At 45.9% G+C, this 23384-nt stretch overlaps 10 non-coding genes across 10 annotated transcripts; all 10 read left to right on the forward strand.

Moving 5' to 3' along the window:
• Window positions 1-2578: 2578 nt before the first annotated feature.
• Window positions 2579-2651, forward strand: Trnak-cuu (transfer RNA lysine (anticodon CUU)). Its single transcript has one exon. It is a non-coding gene; the product is annotated as a tRNA-Lys (tRNA).
• A 321-nt stretch (window positions 2652-2972) lies between these two features.
• Trnat-agu (transfer RNA threonine (anticodon AGU)) lies at window positions 2973-3044 on the forward strand. The gene has a single exon. It is a non-coding gene; the product is annotated as a tRNA-Thr (tRNA).
• Window positions 3045-3574: 530 nt separating this feature from the next.
• On the forward strand, window positions 3575-3647 carry Trnar-ucg (transfer RNA arginine (anticodon UCG)). The gene has a single exon. It is a non-coding gene; the product is annotated as a tRNA-Arg (tRNA).
• A 6863-nt stretch (window positions 3648-10510) lies between these two features.
• Trnak-cuu (transfer RNA lysine (anticodon CUU)) lies at window positions 10511-10583 on the forward strand. The gene has a single exon. It is a non-coding gene; the product is annotated as a tRNA-Lys (tRNA).
• Window positions 10584-10904: 321 nt separating this feature from the next.
• On the forward strand, window positions 10905-10976 carry Trnat-agu (transfer RNA threonine (anticodon AGU)). Its single transcript has one exon. It is a non-coding gene; the product is annotated as a tRNA-Thr (tRNA).
• A 551-nt stretch (window positions 10977-11527) lies between these two features.
• Trnar-ucg (transfer RNA arginine (anticodon UCG)) lies at window positions 11528-11600 on the forward strand. Its single transcript has one exon. It is a non-coding gene; the product is annotated as a tRNA-Arg (tRNA).
• Window positions 11601-12039: 439 nt separating this feature from the next.
• On the forward strand, window positions 12040-12112 carry Trnak-cuu (transfer RNA lysine (anticodon CUU)). The gene has a single exon. It is a non-coding gene; the product is annotated as a tRNA-Lys (tRNA).
• A 321-nt stretch (window positions 12113-12433) lies between these two features.
• Window positions 12434-12505, forward strand: Trnat-agu (transfer RNA threonine (anticodon AGU)). The gene has a single exon. It is a non-coding gene; the product is annotated as a tRNA-Thr (tRNA).
• A 6938-nt stretch (window positions 12506-19443) lies between these two features.
• On the forward strand, window positions 19444-19516 carry Trnak-cuu (transfer RNA lysine (anticodon CUU)). The gene has a single exon. It is a non-coding gene; the product is annotated as a tRNA-Lys (tRNA).
• Window positions 19517-19837: 321 nt separating this feature from the next.
• Trnat-agu (transfer RNA threonine (anticodon AGU)) lies at window positions 19838-19909 on the forward strand. Its single transcript has one exon. It is a non-coding gene; the product is annotated as a tRNA-Thr (tRNA).
• Window positions 19910-23384: the final 3475 nt, after the last annotated feature.

Here is a 23384-nt window from a genome sequence, read left to right on the forward strand (position 1 = left end):
GCGTGGCGTTCCTCAGGGCAGCCCGCTTTCCATGCTTCTATTCGTCTTTTCCTTGGAGCCGCTACTCCGCAGTCTCCACGTCAATCTAACAGGTATTACGTTAGCAGGTCACAAGACAGTCACAAATGCATACGCTGATGATGTAGGCGTTGTATTACGGAACGTCGATGACATTTCCAAATTAGAACTGCTCCTTAAAAAGTACTGCAGCGTGTCGGGAGCCACCACCAATGCCAATAAGAGCAGATTTCTAAACCTGCGGGGTTTTCAACACGTAACTGTCACTTGGGCAACACCGGTCACTCAGTGCAAATCACTTGGGAAGACTCTGACTACGTGTCCACTAAAAATGGCAGCCCTAAATTGGAAAACTACATCCGGATATATTCAAGGAGCCATCAGAGAAAACCTGCCCCGAACTTTAAATCAGTATCAGAGAATTCATTTAGTTAATAATTGCCTTTTATCAAAAGCTTATTATACTGCGCAACTCTTTCCTCTTCCCACCATGATCGCTGGAAAGATAATGTCAATCGTCACTAACTACCTATGGCGAGGTGAAGTGTTTAGAGTGACTGGGAGAACAGCTACCCTAGATCCCAGCAATGGAGGTCTGGGATTAACTGATATTAAGAACAAGACCTCTGCTCTTTTCCTCAAACGGACCACTAGTCTTCTTAATGAAAACGCTACAAGCATTACAACTAAGCTATTTGAAATTCTTAGACCTGCAAGTCTCCACGCGCCAGTTGATGTGCACAAAATCAATCCCCGTCTTCGTCATGTGCGTACATTTTTCGTCGATCTGAGTTATATCAATAGCGAAATAACCAATTCGCGGCAGTTAACGGCCCGAGCAATTATGTGTCTCAGAAAGAAAAATGAAGGGAAGAATAAAATAGAAGAAAAATATCCGTATTACGATTGGGCAACTATATGGAAGAATATCAACCTGCGTGGTCTCTCCTCCGACGCCAAAACATCATGGTACAAATCGGTCAACAATATAGTTAGCACCAACGAACGATTGCACTCCATCGGGATTAGCCAAACAAACCTTTGTCTCAAATGTAATCTCCTCGATACCACAGTCCACAGATTCACGTGTGCTGGGCATATGGACAACTGGAAATGGTTGAGAGACCAATTGGCTTTCCTGACAAGATCATCCACCGACAATTTTCAGCCTCTGATACTTCTCCGGCCACAGATACAATATTTCCCTGCCACCAAAAATAACTCAATTCATTGGTTAATGGGAACATACGTTAGCTATGTCGTTAATAACTTAGGGACCGATAATATCATTGATTTTCATATGTACCTGAAAAATGAATATGATAGAATAGTTAAATATCCAGGCCATAAGAAGACGTATGGCAACATGCTCAAAATTGTCTTCGAGCGACTGGGAATCGGATGACAGCGAAGAGCAAACAAAAGACTTTCTTTTATACAACAATAATCAGAGAAGCAAAGAACACTATATGATTCAGTTCATCTTCAAATTTAAGCACCGCATTTAAGTCGCAACAAATGAAGGGAGTCCCGAAATTTTTTCCCACTTTTATTAAGAGAAGAAATTCATTTATTTAACGATTGTCATCAATCAGCACTTAAATTCAATTTTTTTTTTTTTTTCAATTATGAAGCCTAGCCGAGATGGCAATTTATAATTCAAAATACAAAGCGCGCAACAAATGGAAATTCAGCAATTAGGTGACGGATGAGGGGCGGCATTGAGGCCAGGCCTCAGCATTTTTTGACCCCTGCCCTCATTGCCGCCGCTTATCTGACACTGAAAGCTTTAAATTAAAAATAAAAAAAAGGCGCTGGATAAAAAAAATAAAAAAAATAAAAAAAGGGGTATGATTCCTGCTTAGGCTGCAGTAGGTCCCGGGTTCAAATCCCGTTAAAAAAAAAAAAAAAAAGTGGCCCAATTGGTTAAAAAAAAAAAAGTGGCTAGGATACCTGGCTTTCACCCAGGAGGCCCGGGTTCGATTCCCGTAAAAAAAAAAAAAAAAAAAGTGGTTAAGGCGTAAAAAAAAAAATGGTGTAATGGTTAGCAAAAAAAAAAAAAATGGATAAGGCGTCGGACTTCGGATCCGAAGATTGCAGGTTCGAATCCTGTCACGGTCGAGTTTTTCCAGTTCTGCAAAAGATGCATGCTGTTTTACTGTGTTGTTTGAGTACTACAAAACTAGTTGAAAGTTGCTGCTGTCCGCTTCCTGGCTGCAAACCGGCGTCTACCTGAAGCTCAAGCAAGACAAGGGTGATCTGTAGCGAAATTTTCGGCACAGTGCCGTTCAGGAGAGTTTTTGTTGGAACTACTGCGTCTGATTCAGGGCCCAAGAGCTACGCCACAGGCGTGTGCGCACAGTCGAGCATGTGTGTTGAATAATGGTGCTGATAGCCACGTATCATTTGAAGCAGATTTGATGCCTTTCGGAGACAATTTTTCATTGAATAGGATTGTAGCTCATTTGTGGCAGCAGGAAATAAGCTGTAGTCAAAAGGATCTTCCATAGATGGTCGCAGGTCCCATCAGTACTGTAAGGCTCGTAAAGCATTGTGTGGAGCCCGGCTAGCTCAGTCGGTAGAGCATGAGACTCTTAATCTCAGGGTCGTGGGTTCGAGCCCCACGCTGGGCGGCGCAAAATTTTGTGTCTACGCGGATGCAACCTGCGCCCCTCTCGTGAGCCTTGCGTAATGAACGTAACGGGTTACGACGATGCCTAGCTTCGTATGAATATCAGAGGAATGGTATTTGAAGCTGAAAGTAACTCTGAAATGAAATAAATGTGTTGTTTTGGAATTTTAGGTGTACATCGATATCGTGTGAGATGTGTAGGAAAGCAGCAGCTGTGCTAACTAAATGCAAATAATGGTCGCTAATGCGGTGCGTTTCCAGCTGAAGATCTCCGATTCACTAGTCCATAAGAACAAAGTACCCGAAAAGCGCGGTAGGAGGCGCCTCCTTAGCTCAGTGGCAGAGCGCTGGTCTAGTAAACCAGAGGTCGTGAGTTCGATCCTCACAGGAGGCAAATGAATTTTGTAAAAGCCCCTCCCACCGTGGCCCTTTCGAAAAAAGCGGTCAAGGATAAAACAAATTATAAATGGGTGCGGTATTTAAGAAATGCTCTCGCAAATGAATAGTGCGAATGGTGCTATTAAAGTAGGCACCAGAAACTGCTGCTTTTGGGAGTCTCCGGAGAATGCCGACGTGAAATACTTGGTTCTTGTGATGTATTTTCTACCCCTGATAGAGACCCTCGCGGTTGTCGTCGGCGCCGCCGCCGCTTTGGTAATAGCGGCAACTCGCCATTGTATCTCATAGGGTGAGGTACCTTCTGCAACCGACTGAGATGGCACTAAGCGATTGAAGCTGATTTGCAAGCTCTTGTTTGATGAGCGTCATAAGGGCTTGAATGTAACTTGCGATGGGACACAGCAAGAAGTAGCGTCGCATTTTTAGTACTGAAATTTGAGAATTGCGTCAAAGATGGTAAATTTATTCCGGGAAGTGCACAAATGGCGATAATGAGGTGTGTTTGGGGAAGCGTATTGCGCCAGTGACCGTGTGGCCTAATGGATAAGGCGTCGGACTTCGGATCCGAAGATTGCAGGTTCGAATCCTGTCACGGTCGAGTTTTTCCAGTTCTGCAAAAGATGCATGCTGTTTTACTGTGTTGTTTGAGTACTACAAAACTAGTTGAAAGTTGCTGCTGTCCGCTTCCTGGCTGCAAACCGGCGTCTACCTGAAGCTCAAGCAAGACAAGGGTGATCTGTAGCGAAATTTTCGGCACAGTGCCGTCATTCCGGCTCTAGCTGTCTGCGCGTTAGGACGTGTCCGCTGCTGCTCCGTGTACGTCAGTGGTGCCGCCAAGTCCTGAGCTTTAGTTTGTTGCCGTTTGTGAATTTCTGTGTTTGTACGTGTCTGGTGTTATTGTGCAAAGTTTCTGTGTGTTTTCGTCCGTGATAACGGTCGTGCTTTGGAGGAATTTCGGTTTATTACCGGGATCTCCTCGTAACTGAAGAAAAATGGCTGGAATTGTCCGGAAGAATACCCTGGTTTTCTCTTTCGAGAAGGAAACACGTGCAGTGCAACCTACAGCTTTGGAAATCCATGACTGGTTGACCGACGTAATTGGAGTAAGTTCTGATTCCGTACATACCACCCAATTAGATGCTGACAAATACTGTGTCTTTGTCAAATTTTTTAATCCTGTGGATGTCGAGAAGCTGTTGTTGAGGTGGGGTAGTGTTGCTGACTTTGTGCATAGAGATGGGTCTAAAAGTAGTGTTTCGATTCGGAGAGCGGATATCACGTATAAAACTGTAAGAGTGCTAAATATTCCTATTGAAGTAGATAATCAGCTGATTAAAGAGGCGCTTTCGAAATACGGGGAGATCCAGTCCATTGTCAACGAAAGGTGGTCCAAATTGTATAAATTACAGTGTTTCAATGGCATACGATCAGTAGAAATGGAAGTTAAAGCCAATATACCATCTTTTCTTTCTATTGCTGGTCATAAAGCGCATATCGTATATTCAGGGCAGGTCCAGACATGTAATATTTGTAATGAAACGGGTCATTTCCGTCAAGACTGTCCTCGCCGTGTCTATGTCCTTAAAAATAGCCTTACGCAGCGTCAGCGTCTAACGCTTAATGATGTCCTGCCTAACATTCATCAACCTCCCCCGGCCAGTAATGATGGAGCTAGTACTTCTGATGTAACTGCCGTAAATGTTGCTGATTTTCCTCCCTTGCATGTAATTACCGATCGCAGTTCTTCTACCCACGAATGCGATCTGCAAACTAAAAAGAGACCTTTAGACACAACTGAAGACTGTTCAGACGATGATACATCGCAGTCCAACCGTAAACAAAAGCAATGCAGTGAGGGTGCGGGTGAGGACGTAAACAGTAAACATGTGGCAGTGACGCCAGCAGCAGAGGCCCTCCCGCCGCCAGCTGCTGCTGCCACAGAGTTAGAACACATGGACGCGAAAACACTGGCTCCGATCACGGCGATACAGGAGTCGAGTTCTGAGGAACAGAAAGCGATGGATCGGACTCAGCCCTGCGAATCTACAGACCCACCGCACTCCCTTCCCGTTGCACCGATAGAGGTCGCGGAAGGAACTGAAACTGGAACTAGACTTAACAAACAGGACTGCGTCGAGGCCACCTCCGCCCAATCGGCGCAAGATGCGGATCACTCGCGGTCACACACTGCCACTGCAGAGGTTCAAAGACGCAGGATAAAACCTCAACCGAATCTCAAAGCATCTCGTAACGCCGATAACCAAAAACTCGGAAAAGAGGATGTGAAAGCCAAAAACGTATCATATGAAATAATTTCTGAAGTATCCCCCGAGAAAAACTCAAAGAAACTTGATGGTGCAAAACCCCACTGTAAAGATAAGTCTGACCTGGTAAAGAATCCGTCATTGAACTGACACAGCCAAGTCTCACTCGAGAAATGATACTGCTAAATGCCACCATGTTCCTGCACAATTTCGGTGACAACGGAATTACCAATATGCCAAATTCGTAGTTGACTGTTTTTAGTATAGTTTTTTTTTCTTTCTTCTTTTTCTTCTATTACCTCCAGGAGTGATTGTTACTTTTCTCTGACAGTAGGGATTTTTTTGTCCTTATTTTCATAAGGAAGCTACATGTGCCAGGCATACACAATAACAACTATAAACATTAACAGGATTAAGTCAGAACCGAAGATTGCTGCTCTCAAGGATTTCCTTTACGAATCAGGAACTGACATTGCTTTGCTGCAAGAAGTCGTGATGCCTGACCTTAAAGTTGCAGGCTATGTAGAAATACTAAACATCTCCCTCGAAACAAAGGTGGGGACAGCAATTTTAATCCGGGAAGGGATCCCTGTAACTGATGTCGAGAGACTGGACTCGGGCAGAGCAATAGGAATTACCGTTTTTGACGTTACTATTATTAACCTGTATGCCCCGTCAGGGACCTCCAATAGACCGGAAAGGGCACATTTTTTTAGAGAAGAAATAATATATCTATTACGGAAAAACCCGCCAGAACTTTTAATTGGCGGCGATTTTAACTGTGTACTCAATAAAAAAGATCAGACTCCCAATTTTAATTGCTGTAACGAGTTGAAGCGGCTAGTCACGGATCTAAAACTCAGAGATACTTGGGAAATTAAATATCCCACTGTTGTTGCTTATACGTACATAGCTACACAGTCCTGTAGCAGGATTGATAGGATATATGTGTCACAAGGTATGGAAAGATCCTTAGTTAAAGTCGAGACGATTCCTGTATATTTCTCCGACCATTGCAGTATGCTGGCTTCTCTCAATTTAAGGGCACAACCAACTCGCCGTTTAAGAAGTCAGTGGAAGCTGAACGTATCTTTGTTACAGGACAATGAGTTAGCAGATGTTGTCCACGAAACGTGGAATATGTGCTTGCGCTCGGTAGATCGCTATGTGACTGTTACCGACTGGTGGTGCAACAGGGCAAAACCAAAACTGAGGAACGTTTTAATTCATTACAGTCTTCAACGATCCCGAGAACTCAAGAACACCATAGAGTTTTATTATGCAATGTTACGAAACTTGTATGACCAGGCGAGCATTTCCGGTATTCGTTTGGAAGACATTAAGAAAACTAAGGCCAAATTACTCCGTATTAAACAACAACAGCTGGAAGGACTAAAAGTAAAGTCAAAAGCCAAGACATTATCAGAGGACGAAACTGCTTCCTTGTATCACCTCTTGCGACACGCAAAATACAGGAGACGAACCTTTCTTGATGAGATCCAGACTTCGACCGGTCTGACCATTACTTCTCAGAAAGAGATTGTCAACGAGGTTTACAAGTATTACCACAATCTATATTCAGCCAGTCCGTTATGCGAAGAATCCTTCGAAGAATTTCTTGGCAGCATAGTTCCTCAGCTGTCAGAAGAGGAAAATGAAGGACTTCTTACTGATTTCACTGAAGAGGAACTCCACGAAACCGTCCGCAAGTCTCCTTTACAAAAGTCACCGGGGCCGGATGGGTTGCCCGTTGAATTTTATCTACGATACTGGTCACTCATAGGAGCACAGTTCACTCAAATGGCAAACGAGATTATCCAAGGAAAACCACTACCTGCTGCTATGAAAGAATGCACAATAGTACTAGTTCCAAAGACAACTTCGAAGCGAAATCTAAACAACTTTCGCCCTATTTCGTTGCTTAACTCCGACTATAAAATCATAGCTAGAATGTTAAATAACAGACTTTCACTTTTAGCCAAAAAAATAGTAAGTCAACATCAGTCATGTGTACCTGGCAGGACTATTTTCAAAAGTATTGCGGAATACAGGGACTTAATTGCCATCACTTCAGTGACGAACATCAAATGTGCCATTTGTTTTATTGATTTTCACAAAGCCTTCGACCGTGTGGATCACAGGTTCCTTCTTACAACAATGAGAAGAATCGGCTTTGACGAACGAGCTCTCAGTGTGGTTAAGAACGTTGCGTTGGGAATCAGCGCAAGTATCTCTGTCAACTGCCAAAGAACTAAGAACTGAGAAGTAATGGTCAGACCGGTCGAAGTCTGGATCTCATCAAGAAAGGTTCGTCTCCTGTATTTTGCGTGTCGCAAGAGGTGATACAAGGAAGCAGTTTCGTCCTCTGATAATGTCTTGGCTTTTGACTTTACTTTTAGTCCTTCCAGCTGTTGTTGTTTAATACGGAGTAATTTGGCCTTAGTTTTCTTAATGTCTTCCAAACGAATACCGGAAATGCTCGCCTGGTCATACAAGTTTCGTAACATTGCATAATAAAACTCAATGGTGTTCTTGAGTTCTCGGGATCGTTGAAGACTGTAATGAATTAAAACGTTCCTCAGTTTTGGTTTTGCCCTGTTGCACCACCAGATACGGCGTGGCGTTCCTCAGGGCAGCCCGCTTTCCATGCTTCTATTCGTCTTTTCCTTGGAGCCGCTACTCCGCAGTCTCCACGTCAATCTAACAGGTATTACGTTAGCAGGTCACAAGACAGTCACAAATGCATACGCTGATGATGTAGGCGTTGTATTACGGAACGTCGATGACATTTCCAAATTAGAACTGCTCCTTAAAAAGTACTGCAGCGTGTCGGGAGCCACCACCAATGCCAATAAGAGCAGATTTCTAAACCTGCGGGGTTTTCAACACGTAACTGTCACTTGGGCAACACCGGTCACTCAGTGCAAATCACTTGGGACGACTCTGACTACGTGTCCACTAAAAATGGCAGCCCTAAATTGGAAAACTACATCCGGATATATTCAAGGAGCCATCAGAGAAAACCTGCCCCGAACTTTAAATCAGTATCAGAGAATTCATTTAGTTAATAATTGCCTTTTATCAAAAGCTTATTATACTGCGCAACTCTTTCCTCTTCCCACCATGATCGCTGGAAAGATAATGTCAATCGTCACTAACTACCTATGGCGAGGTGAAGTGTTTAGAGTGACTGGGAGAACAGCTACCCTAGATCCCAGCAATGGAGGTCTGGGATTAACTGATATTAAGAACAAGACCTCTGCTCTTTTCCTCAAACGGACCACTAGTCTTCTTAATGAAAACGCTACAAGCATTACAACTAAGCTATTTGAAATTCTTAGACCTGCAAGTCTCCACGCGCCAGTTGATGTGCACAAAATCAATCCCCGTCTTCGTCATGTGCGTACATTTTTCGTCGATCTGAGTTATATCAATAGCGAAATAACCAATTCGCGGCAGTTAACGGCCCGAGCAATTATGTGTCTCAGAAAGAAAAATGAAGGGAAGAATAAAATAGAAGAAAAATATCCGTATTACGATTGGGCAACTATATGGAAGAATATCAACCTGCGTGGTCTCTCCTCCGACGCCAAAACATCATGGTACAAATCGGTCAACAATATAGTTAGCACCAACGAACGATTGCACTCCATCGGGATTAGCCAAACAAACCTTTGTCTCAAATGTAATCTCCTCGATACCACAGTCCACAGATTCACGTGTGCTGGGCATATGGACAACTGGAAATGGTTGAGAGACCAATTGGCTTTCCTGACAAGATCATCCACCGACAATTTTCAGCCTCTGATACTTCTCCGGCCACAGATACAATATTTCCCTGCCACCAAAAATAACTCAATTCATTGGTTAATGGGAACATACGTTAGCTATGTCGTTAATAACTTAGGGACCGATAATATCATTGATTTTCATATGTACCTGAAAAATGAATATGATAGAATAGTTAAATATCCAGGCCATAAGAAGACGTATGGCAACATGCTCAAAATTGTCTTCGAGCGACTGGGAATCGGATGACAGCGAAGAGCAAACAAAAGACTTTCTTTTATACAACAATAATCAGAGAAGCAAAGAACACTATATGATTCAGTTCATCTTCAAATTTAAGCACCGCATTTAAGTCGCAACAAATGAAGGGAGTCCCGAAATTTTTTCCCACTTTTATTAAGAGAAGAAATTCATTTATTTAACGATTGTCATCAATCAGCACTTAAATTCAAATTCTTTTTTTTTTTTTTTCAATTATGAAGCCTAGCCGAGATGGCAATTTATAATTCAAAATACAAAGCGCGCAACAAATGGAAATTCAGCAATTAGGTGACGGATGAGGGGCGGCATTGAGGCCAGGCCTCAGCATTTTTTGACCCCTGCCCTCATTGCCGCCGCTTATCTGACACTGAAAGCTTTAAATTAAAAATAAAAAAAAGGCGCTGGATAAAAAAAATAAAAAAAATAAAAAAAGGGGTATGATTCCTGCTTAGGCTGCAGTAGGTCCCGGGTTCAAATCCCGTTAAAAAAAAAAAAAAAAAAAGTGGCCCAATTGGTTAAAAAAAAAAAGTGGCTAGGATACCTGGCTTTCACCCAGGAGGCCCGGGTTCGATTCCCGTAAAAAAAAAAAAAAAAAAAAAGTGGTTAAGGCGTAAAAAAAAATGGTGTAATGGTTAGCAAAAAAAAAAAAATGGAAAAGGCGTCGGACTTCGGATCCGAAGATTGCAGGTTCGAATCCTGTCACGGTCGAGTTTTTCCAGTTCTGCAAAAGATGCATGCTGTTTTACTGTGTTGTTTGAGTACTACAAAACTAGTTGAAAGTTGCTGCTGTCCGCTTCCTGGCTGCAAACCGGCGTCTACCTGAAGCTCAAGCAAGACAAGGGTGATCTGTAGCGAAATTTTCGGCACAGTGCCGTTCAGGAGAGTTTTTGTTGGAACTACTGCGTCTGATTCAGGGCCCAAGAGCTACGCCACAGGCGTGTGCGCACAGTCGAGCATGTGTGTTGAATAATGGTGCTGATAGCCACGTATCATTTGAAGCAGATTTGATGCCTTTCGGAGACAATTTTTCATTGAATAGGATTGTAGCTCATTTGTGGCAGCAGGAAATAAGCTGTAGTCGAAAGGATCTTCCATAGATGGTCGCAGGTCCCATCAGTATCGTATGGCTCGTAAAGCATTGTGTGGAGCCCGGCTAGCTCAGTCGGTAGAGCATGAGATTCTTAATCTAAGGGTCGTGGGTTCGAGCCCCACGCTGGGCGGCGCAAAATTTTGTGTCTACGCGGATGCAACCTGCGCCCCTCTCGTGAGCCTTGCGTAATGAACGTAACGGGTTACGACGATGCCTAGCTTCGTATGAATATCAGAGGAATGGTATTTGAAGCTGAAAGTAACTCTGAAATGAAATAAATGTGTTGTTTTGGAATTTTAGGTGTACATCGATATCGTGTGAGATGTGTAGGAAAGCAGCAGCTGTGCTAACTAAATGCAAATAATGGTCGCTAATGCGGTGCGTTTCCAGCTGAAGATCTCCGATTCACTAGTCCATAAGAACAAAGTACCCGAAAAGCGCGCTAGGAGGCGCCTCCTTAGCTCAGTGGCAGAGCGCTGGTCTAGTAAACCAGAGGTCGTGAGTTCGATCCTCACAGGAGGCAAATGAATTTTGTAAAAGCCCCTCCCACCGTGGCCCTTTCGAAAAAAGCGGTCAAGGATAAAACAAATTATAAATGGGTGCGGTATTTAAGAAATGCTCTCGCAAATGAATAGTGCGAATGGTGCTATTAAAGTAGGCAGCAGAAACTGCTGCTTTTGGGAGTCTCCGGAGAATGCCGACGTGAAATACTTGGTTCTTGTGATGTATTTTCTACCCCTGATAGAGACCCTCGCGGTTGTCGTCGTCGTCGTCGTCGTCGTCGTCGGCGCCGCCGCCGCTTTGGTAATAGCGGCAACTCGCCATTGTATCTCATAGGGTGAGGTACCTTCTGCAACCGACTGAGATGGCACTAAGCGATTGAAGCTGATTTGCACGCTCTTGTTTGATGAGCGTCATAAGGGCTTGAATGTAACTTGCGATGGGACACAGCAAGAAGTAGCGTCGCATTTTTAGTACTGAAATTGGAGAAGTGCGTCAAAGTTGGTAAATTCATTCCGGGAAGTGCACAAATGGCGATAATGAGGTGTGTTTGGGGAAGCGTATTGCGCCAGTGACCGTGTGGCCTAATGGATAAGGCGTCGGACTTCGGATCCGAAGATTGCAGGTTCGAATCCTGTCACGGTCGAGTTTTTCCAGTTCTGCAAAAGATGCATGCTGTTTTACTGTGTTGTTTGAGTACTACAAAACTAGTTGAAAGTTGCTGCTGTCCGCTTCCTGGCTGCAAACCGGCGTCTACCTGAAGCTCAAGCAAGACAAGGGTGATCTGTAGCGAAATTTTCGGCACAGAGCCGTTCAGGAGAGTTTTTGTTGGAACTACTGCGTCTGATTCAGGGCCCAAGAGCTACGCCACAGGCGTGTGCGCACAGTCGAGCATGTGTGTTGAATAATGGTGCTGATAGCCACGTATCATTTGAAGCAGATTTGATGCCTTTCGGAGACAATTTTTCATTGAATAGGATTGTAGCTCATTTGTGGCAGCAGGAAATAAGCTGTAGTCGAAAGGATCTTCCATAGATGGTCGCAGGTCCCATCAGTATCGTATGGCTCGTAAAGCATTGTGTGGAGCCCGGCTAGCTCAGTCGGTAGAGCATGAGATTCTTAATCTAAGGGTCGTGGGTTCGAGCCCCACGCTGGGCGGCGCAAAATTTTGTGTCTACGCGGATGCAACCTGCGCCCCTCTCGTGAGCCTTGCGTAATGAACGTAACGGGTTACGACGATGCCTAGCTTCGTATGAATATCAGAGGAATGGTATTTGAAGCTGAAAGTAACTCTGAAATGAAATAAATGTGTTGTTTTGGAATTTTAGGTGTACATCGATATCGTGTGAGATGTGTAGGAAAGCAGCAGCTGTGCTAACTAAATGCAAATAATGGTCGCTAATGCGGTGCGTTTCCAGCTGAAGATCTCCGATTCACTAGTCCATAAGAACAAAGTACCCGAAAAGCGCGCTAGGAGGCGCCTCCTTAGCTCAGTGGCAGAGCGCTGGTCTAGTAAACCAGAGGTCGTGAGTTCGATCCTCACAGGAGGCAAATGAATTTTGTAAAAGCCCCTCCCACCGTGGCCCTTTCGAAAAAAGCGGTCAAGGATAAAACAAATTATAAATGGGTGCGGTATTTAAGAAATGCTCTCGCAAATGAATAGTGCGAATGGTGCTATTAAAGTAGGCAGCAGAAACTGCTGCTTTTGGGAGTCTCCGGAGAATGCCGACGTGAAATACTTGGTTCTTGTGATGTATTTTCTACCCCTGATAGAGACCCTCGCGGTTGTCGTCGTCGTCGTCGTCGTCGTCGTCGTCGTCGTCGTCGTCGTCGTCGTCGTCGTCGTCGTCGGCGCCGCCGCCGCTTTGGTAATAGCGGCAACTCGCCATTGTATCTCATAGGGTGAGGTACCTTCTGCAACCGACTGAGATGGCACTAAGCGATTGAAGCTGATTTGCACGCTCTTGTTTGATGAGCGTCATAAGGGCTTGAATGTAACTTGCGATGGGACACAGCAAGAAGTAGCGTCGCATTTTTAGTACTGAAATTGGAGAATTGCGTCAAAGTTGGTAAATTCATTCCGGGAAGTGCACAAATGGCGATAATGAGGTGTGTTTGGGGAAGCGTATTGCGCCAGTGACCGTGTGGCCTAATGGATAAGACAGTTCCGCCGCGACCGCGGCCGTGTGCAGACGTGCGGTTGTGGTCGCTTCGCCTGTGCTTAAGGGCGCACGCAGCTGTTGGTACTGTAAGTACTACTTCAAGAAAGTGATGGAAGATGAGTTGAGACGTTACACGCTACGATTTGGATTTCCGTATGGCTTTGCTCGACCACAGGTTCACGAACTCGTTGACTGGTTTTACGATCGATTGGGACTGCGAGATGACGAAGTTCTTGGGTTTTCGTATGATTTTCTTGCGAACGCTGTTTATGTAAAATTGATTAGTGACGATCCTTGCGTACGTATTCTGAACCTCACGGAAGGCACAGCGGATTTTGTGAATTCTAAAGGCGAAATTTGTAAAGTATCCGTTAGTCATGCTGGACTAGGGCTACGAACCGTTCGTATATTTAATCTGCCTTTCGAAGTTAGCTTCGATAGAATTCGGCAAGCGTTGTCTCCCTACGGTAATGTCTTACAAATTCATGCCGAGCAATGGAGGGGTTACAAACATTTCAATGTTGATAACGGCGTTCGGAATGCGAAAATTGATTTGACGAAGCACATCCCGTCCAACATTTTGGTGCAGGGTTTTCGGGCGCTGGTGATGTACGAAGGACAACCGCGAACTTGCGTAATTTGTGGTTCTACGGACCATTTAAAATCTTCTTGTCCCCGTGTCCGGGCGGGTCGCCGAGGAATGCAACATCGTCTTACACCTCTCGATGGGCACGATGGCAATCGGTTGTCTTACGCGCAGACATTGATGGAGTCGCCTACGACACACCCGACACTCCACCAACCGGCTGCGGTGACCCCAGACGCCGGTGCGGTCATTGTAAACAACTCTGCGGCAACCCCCGAATGTCCCGTTCGTAGTGATGTCCCCGATATCGACAGCCACGCTGCACACCTGCAGGTTTCCCCGACTGTCGGCCTTCGTGCCGACTATGCAGGACCGACTCCCGTCCCTACTCCAACTACGTCCGTCGAGCTGACACAGTTGTCGGATGGTGGCGACAGGTCGCGCGTTTCTTGCCCCCCTGACGTGGCACCCCCCACACCCCTCCCTCTCGGCGGTGACCTATCTGAGGAAGGCTCTACACACAGTCTCTTGACGGACGTCAAAACCGTTTCTGACGGCGACGCACCTCCCCCGAGATCCGGGAAATCTAAGCGGTCGGCACGAAAGCAGAGTGAGGAGGAGATCCGCACTCTGGAAAAGAAATTGCAGCGCACTATAAAGCAGATCCGAAAAGACGGCAGTGAACGCGTCGGCGCAGATGAAATGGGTTCCGTCGCGCGCCACGCGGGGGAGGCCGATATGGAGATGCATGTCGACCGTCCGAGTTCTGAGCTGATGGATACTGGCCATCAGCATACGCCAGCTGACAAGTCTTGGGCAGACGAAAGTGAATAAACCGGACCCTTTCTATCCCCACCATGCAAGATTATAAACTTGCCACAGTTAATTTAAATAGGATCGCATCCGATGTCAAACTTAAATGCTTGACCGACTATCTATATGCCGCCGATATAGATATAGTTTTCTTCCAAGAAGTTGTGTCACCCAAGGTTGGAGAAATACCTGGGTATGATGCCATATTAAATCTTGGCACTGAGGCGGGCACTGCGATTTTATTCAAAGCTGGCATCGCTTACCAACCTACAGCGATTTTAGACACGGGACGCGGCATTGCCGCCCAATTCCAGGATTTGCTTCTCCTGAACGTGTACGCCCCGACAGGGTCCGCTGGCAGAAGGGACAGAAGTGATTTTTTTAGGGCTGAAGTTGTGCCCTTATTGACAAACGTGCGTCTGGAGATCATCCTGGGTGGGGATTTCAACTGCGTTTTACGCAAAGAAGATCAAAGTCCGAATTTTAATTTTTGTCCCGAGCTACTAACGTTAACCGATGGACTGCATTTACAAGATAGTTGGTGTCACCTTCGACCGCACACGATGGGCTATACCTATGTGAGTGCTGCTTCTTCTAGCCGTCTGGATAGGTTTTATGTTTCTCAAGATCTTTTACATACCATTCGTGATTGTGAACTTTGGCCGCTCAGTTTTAGTGACCACTCCGCATACCATATCACGATTCGGCATGTGCGTCAGAACACCTTTTTGGGACGCGGCCCGTGGCAGCTGAATGTCTCGCTGCTAGATGACGCGGACTTACGGCGTTGCCTCGTTGACACCTGGCAGCAGTGCCTCCAGAGGCAAGCTCGGTATAGGGAGCGCGTTCTTTGGTGGACGGAGCTTGTTAAGCCGCGGATTAAGAAATGTATTTGCCAGTTTGCCAGGACCAGGGCTTATTGGAGGAAACGGTCTCTAGAATTTTATTTCCTCGGTTTACGCCAGCTGTACAGCGATCCCTCTGCTTTGTCCGACAACCTGATCCGCATCAAGCGTATCAAAGCAAAAATTACTGCTTTAGTTCGTGAAACACTTGTTGGCAATCGGGTACGATCGCGCTCTTCTGATGACGTCGCCCACGAGCCCGCATCGTTATTCCATCTCATACGGGAAACCAAACGTGGTAAACAAAAAATTATTGCTCATCTGAAGGATGTTGGCGGGAATCTGTACAATGAGCAGGGTGCTATCAAGACGCATGTTTTCAATTATTTTCGACAACATTATTCCGAGTCAGATACCGATCTACCGGCGGGGGACGATTTTTTAAACGACATCGCCTCCACGGTCGATCAGGATGATAACGCTGCTCTCTTGGCCAATGTCACAAACTCTGAAGTTAAGTCCATCCTTGCGTGCGCTGCCAAGAACAAAGCCGCCGGCTTAGACGGCTTGCCGGTCGAATTTTATTCACGGTTCTGGGATGTGATCGGCGACGAATTGACTGCCATGTATAACGAACTGTTATCGCATGCTGCCTTCCCCCCGCAGTTCACGGAAGGAATGGTTGTCCTGGTTCCTAAAACATCCAATCCGACTATGTTAAATGACTTTCGGCCAATTACGTTGCTTAACTCCGATTTTAAGATCTTGACTAGGATTATAAACACCAGGCTTAAAGTACTTCTTGGCAAAGTACTTGGCCCTTATCAGACGAGTGCAGTCAGTGGTCGATCGATGTTAAATGCCCTGTGTGAATATCGCGACCTGACTTATTTAACTTGGATTACCAACACTGATTTGGCGTTATTGTTTCTCGACTTTGATAAGGCGTTTGATAGAGTTAATCACGGCTTTTTATTGCGCACAATGAGTCAGATGGGATTCAACCAGCGTTTTCGGCAGCTTATTCAGAAATGTATCTGCGGAACGTCTTCACGCGTGAAGGTTAACGGCCAGTTAACCGCCCCCGTGCCCATACGACAGGCAGTGCGACAAGGGTGCCCCCTTTCTATGACGCTATTCTCGATCGCTATAGAGCCACTTCTTAAAAAGTTTTACGTAACTTTACACGGGTTGCAAACGTTAAACACAAAAACGGTCTGCCACGCCTATGCCGACGATATCAGTGTGCTTATTACTAACACCGAAGAGCTGGGGTCAGTTCGTCGGATTGTCCATCAGTACTCTGTCGCTTGTGGCGCTAGACTTAATGAGCGAAAGTCCAAAATCATGCCGTTAGGTCGCAACCCCCACTCCATCGATATTTCTTGGTTGGACAAGACCGAAGACCTGTGGCATCTCGGCCTGGTTATATCACCGAACCCCCAGACCATGTTCCACGTGAATTGGGAACGCAAGCTTACCATCTTACGTGCGGTGATCAAAGAACATAACATGCGGTCTTTAGACCGGATGCAGAGGGCACAGTTTATTAATAGTTACGTTTTCAGTAAGCTCTATCACACTGCCGCTGTTTTACCAATCCCGACAGCCATTGCGAAAACAAATTTTAGCACTTGCTTGCTGGTATGTCTGGCGAGGGAACATCTTTAAAGTTTCCTTTAAAGCTACCTCGTTACTTCGTTCCCGAGGTGGCTTAGGCGTCAAAGACGTTGAATCCCAATGTGTGGCGACTTTTTTAACTCGTACTTCCCGCATACTACACAGTAACCCGAATAGTCTCACGGAACGGCTTTTCAACACCTTACGTCCAAAGGATATGTCTGCGCCAACGCCTGTGGGACACATTCATCCTGAGCTTGGCTATATCCGGCGGTATTATGTGGAGCTCAGCTATGTTCAGGACAACCCGCATCCGTTCAACACGGCGGCGACCTATCGTGCTCTTACTAAACGGCAGCTGGATAACCCAATTGAGAAGAAATATTTAGGCAAAAACTGGAGAAATGTATGGAAGAACATTAGTTCTCCGCTCCTTCGCTCCAGAGTTCGATCTGTTTGGTATGACGCTGTCAATGAGGTGATTCCCACTGGAGAGAAATTGCACAAAATCAAGCTGCGGCCCACCCCGTTTTGTGCGAAGTGTAACTTAGTGGAAACGCTGCCGCATCTCTTCCACTGCCGGGATCAAACACAAATATGGCAGTGGACACGAAAGAAACTCGCTGTCATTAATAGGACGTCGGATTCTTCCATTCAGCTTTATGACGCGCTCCAACCAGACTGGCAGCTTTATCCTCAATCTAAGAATAATAGTTATGTCTGGCTCATGGGCCAGTTCGTCTATTACATGCTCGTCCATACAACGCCAACGCTACACGATTATCAGATGTACCTCATCGAAGAGTACTATGCGATTAAGAAATTGCGACAGTATCAAGACCAGTTTCAAAATTTTCTCACTATTGCTTTAAGTGATGGCAGAATTTAAGTTTACAGATCCATTGGACGGATTTTTTTTTTCACTAATTTGTTATACTGTTATTGTTTCCATGGATATGGTCTGCTCCGCACCATCAGCTGTGGGTGATTTGCATCGTGGGTCAAACGACGGTACTGAGTGCACAGTGCACTCGGCCTCGAACATTTAATTGTTTTTTGGAGTTCCTTTTCATTTTCAAATGACAGCACTTTACTTTTGGTTCCGCAGAGCGACACCCAGAAGAGGCTCCTCATTTGTTTACTTTCATTTCGCATTATTTTTCATCAAAGCAGCACGCAGATTTAGTACGAACCAGGAGTTTCCAGCAGCTTCTATTCCTCCTATCAAGAGGCTTTACAATACGGGAAATGGTTGTTTGGCATGTCCCTGCTCTATGGTGTCACCACGTTACCAGCGCGCATCTTCCAATGCATGGCATGCTCAGGGTTTTGAGAAGCAGCAATCCACACTCACCCATCGGGAAACCGAATGCACAATACTTATCAACGACATGGAAACTGGGAAAATTATTTCTACGCGAAGACCAACTTTGAGTACCTGCTGTGCTGGATTTCATACTGTGCTGCGTAATCCTACGGCCAGACATGGATTTCATTTTAACATTCTGTTATATTTATAAAAACAATGGAACACACATGACGCCCCATTACAAATTAAACAAAATGTAATAATAAATATAGAACTATAAATTCACATCACAAAACGATGCAAATGGGTGCAGGGTATGGCGGTGACATCGTGGCCAGGCCTCAGGATTGCGACCCCTGCCCACTTTGCCGCCGGCTGCCTAGCACTCACGTGCATTACAAAAAAAAAAAAAAAAAAAAAAAAAAAAAAAAAAAAAAAAAAATGGTGTATAAAAAAAGTAAAAAAAAAGAAAAATAAAAAAAAGAAGAAAAGTGGTTAAGGCGTCTAAAAAAAAAGAAAAAAACAAAAAAAATGGATAAGGCGTCGGACTTCGGATCCGAAGATTGCAGGTTCGAATCCTGTCACGGTCGAGTTTTTCCAGTTCTGCAAAAGATGCATGCTGTTTTACTGTGTAAAAAAAAAAAAAAAGAAAAAAAATGGATAAGGCGTCGGACTTCGGATCCGAAGATTGCAGGTTCGAATCCTGTCACGGTCGAGTTTTTCCAGTTCTGCAAAAGATGCATGCTGTTTTACTGTGTTGTTTGAGTACTACAAAACTAGTTGAAAGTTGCTGCTGTCCGCTTCCTGGCTGCAAACCGGCGTCTACCTGAAGCTCAAGCAAGACAAGGGTGATCTGTAGCGAAATTTTCGGCACAGAGCCGTTCAGGAGAGTTTTTGTTTTAACTACTGCGTCTGATTCAGGGCCCAAGAGCTACGCCACAGGCATGTGCGCACAGTCGAGCATGTGTGTTGAATAATGGTGCTGATAGCCACGTATCATTTGAAGCAGATTTGATGCCTTTCGGAGACAATTTTTCATTGAATAGGATTGTAGCTCATTTGTGGCAGCAGGAAATAAGATGTAGTGAAAAGGATCTTCCATAGATGGTCGCAGGTCCCATCAGTATTGTAAGGCTCGTAAAGCATTGTGTGGAGCCCGGCTAGCTCAGTCGGTAGAGCATGAGACTCTTAATCTCAGGGTCGTGGGTTCGAGCCCCACGCTGGGCGGCGCAAAATTTTGTGTCTACGCGGATGCAACCTGCGCCCCTCTCGTGAGCCTTGCGTAATGAACGTAACGGGTTACGACGATGCCTAGCTTCGTATGAATATCAGAGGAATGGTATTTGAAGCTAAAAGTAACTCTGAAATGAAATAAATGTGTTGTTATGGAATTTTAGGTGTACATCGATATCGTGTGAGATGTGTAGGAAAGCAGCAGCTGTGCTAACTAAATGCAAATAATGGTCGCTAATGCGGTGCGTTTCCAGCTGAAGATCTCCGATTCACTAGTCCATAAGAACAAAGTACCCGAAAAGCGCGGTAGGAGGCGCCTCCTTAGCTCAGTGGCAGAGCGCTGGTCTAGTAAACCAGAGGTCGTGAGTTCGATCCTCACAGGAGGCAAATGAATTTTGTAAAAGCCCCTCCCACCGTGGCCCTTTCGAAAAAAGCGGTCAAGGATAAAACAAATTATAAATGGGTGCGGTATGTCGTCGTCGCCGCCGCCGCTTTGGTAATAGCGGCAACTCGCCATTGTATCTCATAGGGTGAGGTACCTTCTGCAACCGACTGAGATGGCACTAAGCGATTGATGCTGATTTGCACGCTCTTGTTTGATGAGCGTCATAAGGGCTTGAATGTAACTTGCGATGGGACACAGCAAGAAGTAGCGTCGCATTTTTAGTACTGAAATTGGAGAATTGCGTCAAAGATGGTAAATTCATTCCGGGAAGTGCACAAATGGCGATAATGAGGTGTGTTTGGGGAAGCGTATTGCGCCAGTGACCGTGTGGCCTAATGGATTCAGTTCCGCCGCGGCCGCGGCCGTGTGCAGACGTGCGGTAGTGGTCGCTTCGCCTGTGCTTAAGGGCGCACGCAGCTGTTGGTACTGTAAGTACTGCTTCCAGAAAGTGATGGAAGATGAGTTGAGACGTTACACGCTACGATTTGGATTTCCGTATGGATATGTACGACCACAGGTTCACGAACTCGTTGACTGGTTTTATGATCGATTAGGACTGCGAGATGACGAAGTTCTTGGGTTTTCGTATGATTTTCTTGCGAACGCTGTTTATGTAAAATTGATTAGTGACGATCCTTGCGTACGTATTATGACCCTCACGGCAGGCACAGCGGATTTTGTGAATTCTAAAGGCGAAATTTGTAAAGTATCCGTTAGTCATGCTGGACTAGGGCTACGAACCGTCCGTATATTTAATCTGCCTTTCGAAGTTAGCTTCGATAGAATTCGGCAAGCTTTGTCTCCCTACGGTAATGTGTTGCAAATTCATGCCGAGCAATGGAGGGGTTACAAACATTTCAATGTTGATAACGGCGTTCGGAATGCGAAAATTGATTTGACGAAGCACATCCCGTCCAACATTTTGGTGCAGGGGTTTCGAGCGCTGGTGATGTACGAAGGACAACCGCGAACTTGCGTAATTTGTGGTTCTACCGACCATTTAAAATCTGCTTGTCCCCGTGTCCGGGCGGGTCGCCGAGGAATGCAACATCGTCTTACACCTCTCGATGGGCACGATGGCGATCGGTTGTCTTACGCGCAGACATTGATGGAGTCGCCTACGACACACCCGACGCTCCACCAACCGGCTGCGGTGACCCCAGACGCTGGTGCGGTCATTGTAAACAACTCTGCGGCAACCCCCGAATGTCCCGTTCGTAGTGATGTCCCCGATATCGACAGCCACGCTGCACACCTGCAGGTTTCCCCGACTGTCGGCCTTCGTGCCGACCATGCAGGACCGACTCCCGTCCCTACTCCAACTACGTCCGTCGAGCTGAAACAGTTGTCGGATGGTGGCGACAGGTCCCGCGTTTCTTGCCCCCCTGACGTTGCGCCCCCCACACCCCTCCCTCTCGGCAGTGACCTATCTGAGGAAGGCTCTACACACAGCCTTTTGACGGACGTCAAAACCGTTTCTGACGCCGACGCACCTCCCCCAAGAACTGGGAAATCTAAGCGGTCGGCACGAAAGCAGAGTGAGGAGGAGATCCGCACTCTGGAAAAGAAATTGCAGCGCACTATAAAGCAGATCCGAAAAGACGGCAGTGAACGCGGCGGCGCAGATGAAATGGGTTCCGTCGCGCGCCACGCGGGGGAGGCCGATATGGAGATGCATGTCGACCGTCCGAGTTCTGAGCTGATGGATACTGGCCATCAGCATACGCCAGCTGACAAGTCTTGGGCAGACGAAAGTGAATAAACCGGACCCTTTCTATCCCCACCATGCAAGATTATAAACTTGCCACAGTTAATTTAAATAGGATCGCATCCGATGTCAAACTTAAATGCTTGACCGACTATCTATATGCCGCCGATATAGATATAGTTTTCTTCCAAGAAGTTGTGTCACCCAAGGTTGGAGAAATACCTGGGTATGATGCCATATTAAATCTTGGCACTGAGGCGGGCACTGCGATTTTATTCAAAGCTGGCATCGCTTACCAACCTACAGCGATTTTAGACACGGGACGCGGCATTGCCGCCCAATTCCAGGATTTGCTTCTCCTGAACGTGTACGCCCCGACAGGGTCCGCTGGCAGAAGGGACAGAAGTGATTTTTTTAGGGCTGAAGTTGTGCCCTTATTGACAAACGTGCGTCTGGAGATCATCCTGGGTGGGGATTTCAACTGCGTTTTACGCAAAGAAGATCAAAGTCCGAATTTTAATTTTTGTCCCGAGCTACTAACGTTAACCGATGGACTGCATTTACAAGATAGTTGGTGTCACCTTCGACCGCACACGATGGGCTATACCTATGTGAGTGCTGCTTCTTCTAGCCGTCTGGATAGGTTTTATGTTTCTCAAGATCTTTTACATACCATTCGTGATTGTGAACTTTGGCCGCTCAGTTTTAGTGACCACTCCGCATACCATATCACGATTCGGCATGTGCGTCAGAACACCTTTTTGGGACGCGGCCCGTGGCAGCTGAATGTCTCGCTGCTAGATGACGCGGACTTACGGCGTTGCCTCGTTGACACCTGGCAGCAGTGCCTCCAGAGGCAAGCTCGGTATAGGGAGCGCGTTCTTTGGTGGACGGAGCTTGTTAAGCCGCGGATTAAGAAATGTATTTGCCAGTTTGCCAGGACCAGGGCTTATTGGAGGAAACGGTCTCTAGAATTTTATTTCCTCGGTTTACGCCAGCTGTACAGCGATCCCTCTGCTTTGTCCGACAACCTGCTCCGCATCAAGCGTATCAAAGCAAAAATTACTGCTTTAGTTCGTGAAGCACTTGTTGGCAATCGGGTACGATCGCGCTCTTCTGATGACGTCGCCCACGAGTCCGCATCGTTATTCCATCTCATACGGGAAACCAAACGTGGTAAACAAAAAATTATTGCTCATCTGAAGGATGCTGGCGGGAATCTGTACAATGAGCAGGGTGCTATCAAGACGCATGTTTTCAATTATTTTCGACAACATTATTCCGAGTCAGATACCGATCTATCGGCGGGGGACGATTTTTTTAACGACATCGCCTCCACGGTCGATCAGGATGATAACGCTGCTCTCTTGGCCAATGTCACAAACTCTGAAGTTAAGTCCATCCTTGCGTGCGCTGCCAAGAACAAAGCCGCCGGCTTAGACGGCTTGCCGGTCGAATTTTATTCACGGTTCTGGGATGTGATCGGCGACGAATTGACTGCCATGTATAACGAACTGTTATCGCATGCTGCCTTCCCCCCGCAGTTCACGGAAGGAATGGTTGTCCTGGTTCCTAAAACATCCAATCCGACTATGTTAAATGACTTTCGGCCAATTACGTTGCTTAACTCCGATTTTAAGATCTTGACTAGGATTATAAACACCAGGCTTAAAGTACTTCTTGGCAAAGTACTTGGCCCTTATCAGACG

The sequence above is a fragment of the Schistocerca nitens genome, chromosome 8 (assembly GCF_023898315.1).
Source record: "Schistocerca nitens isolate TAMUIC-IGC-003100 chromosome 8, iqSchNite1.1, whole genome shotgun sequence".
In the NCBI taxonomy this organism is placed as follows: domain Eukaryota; kingdom Metazoa; phylum Arthropoda; class Insecta; order Orthoptera; family Acrididae; genus Schistocerca; species Schistocerca nitens.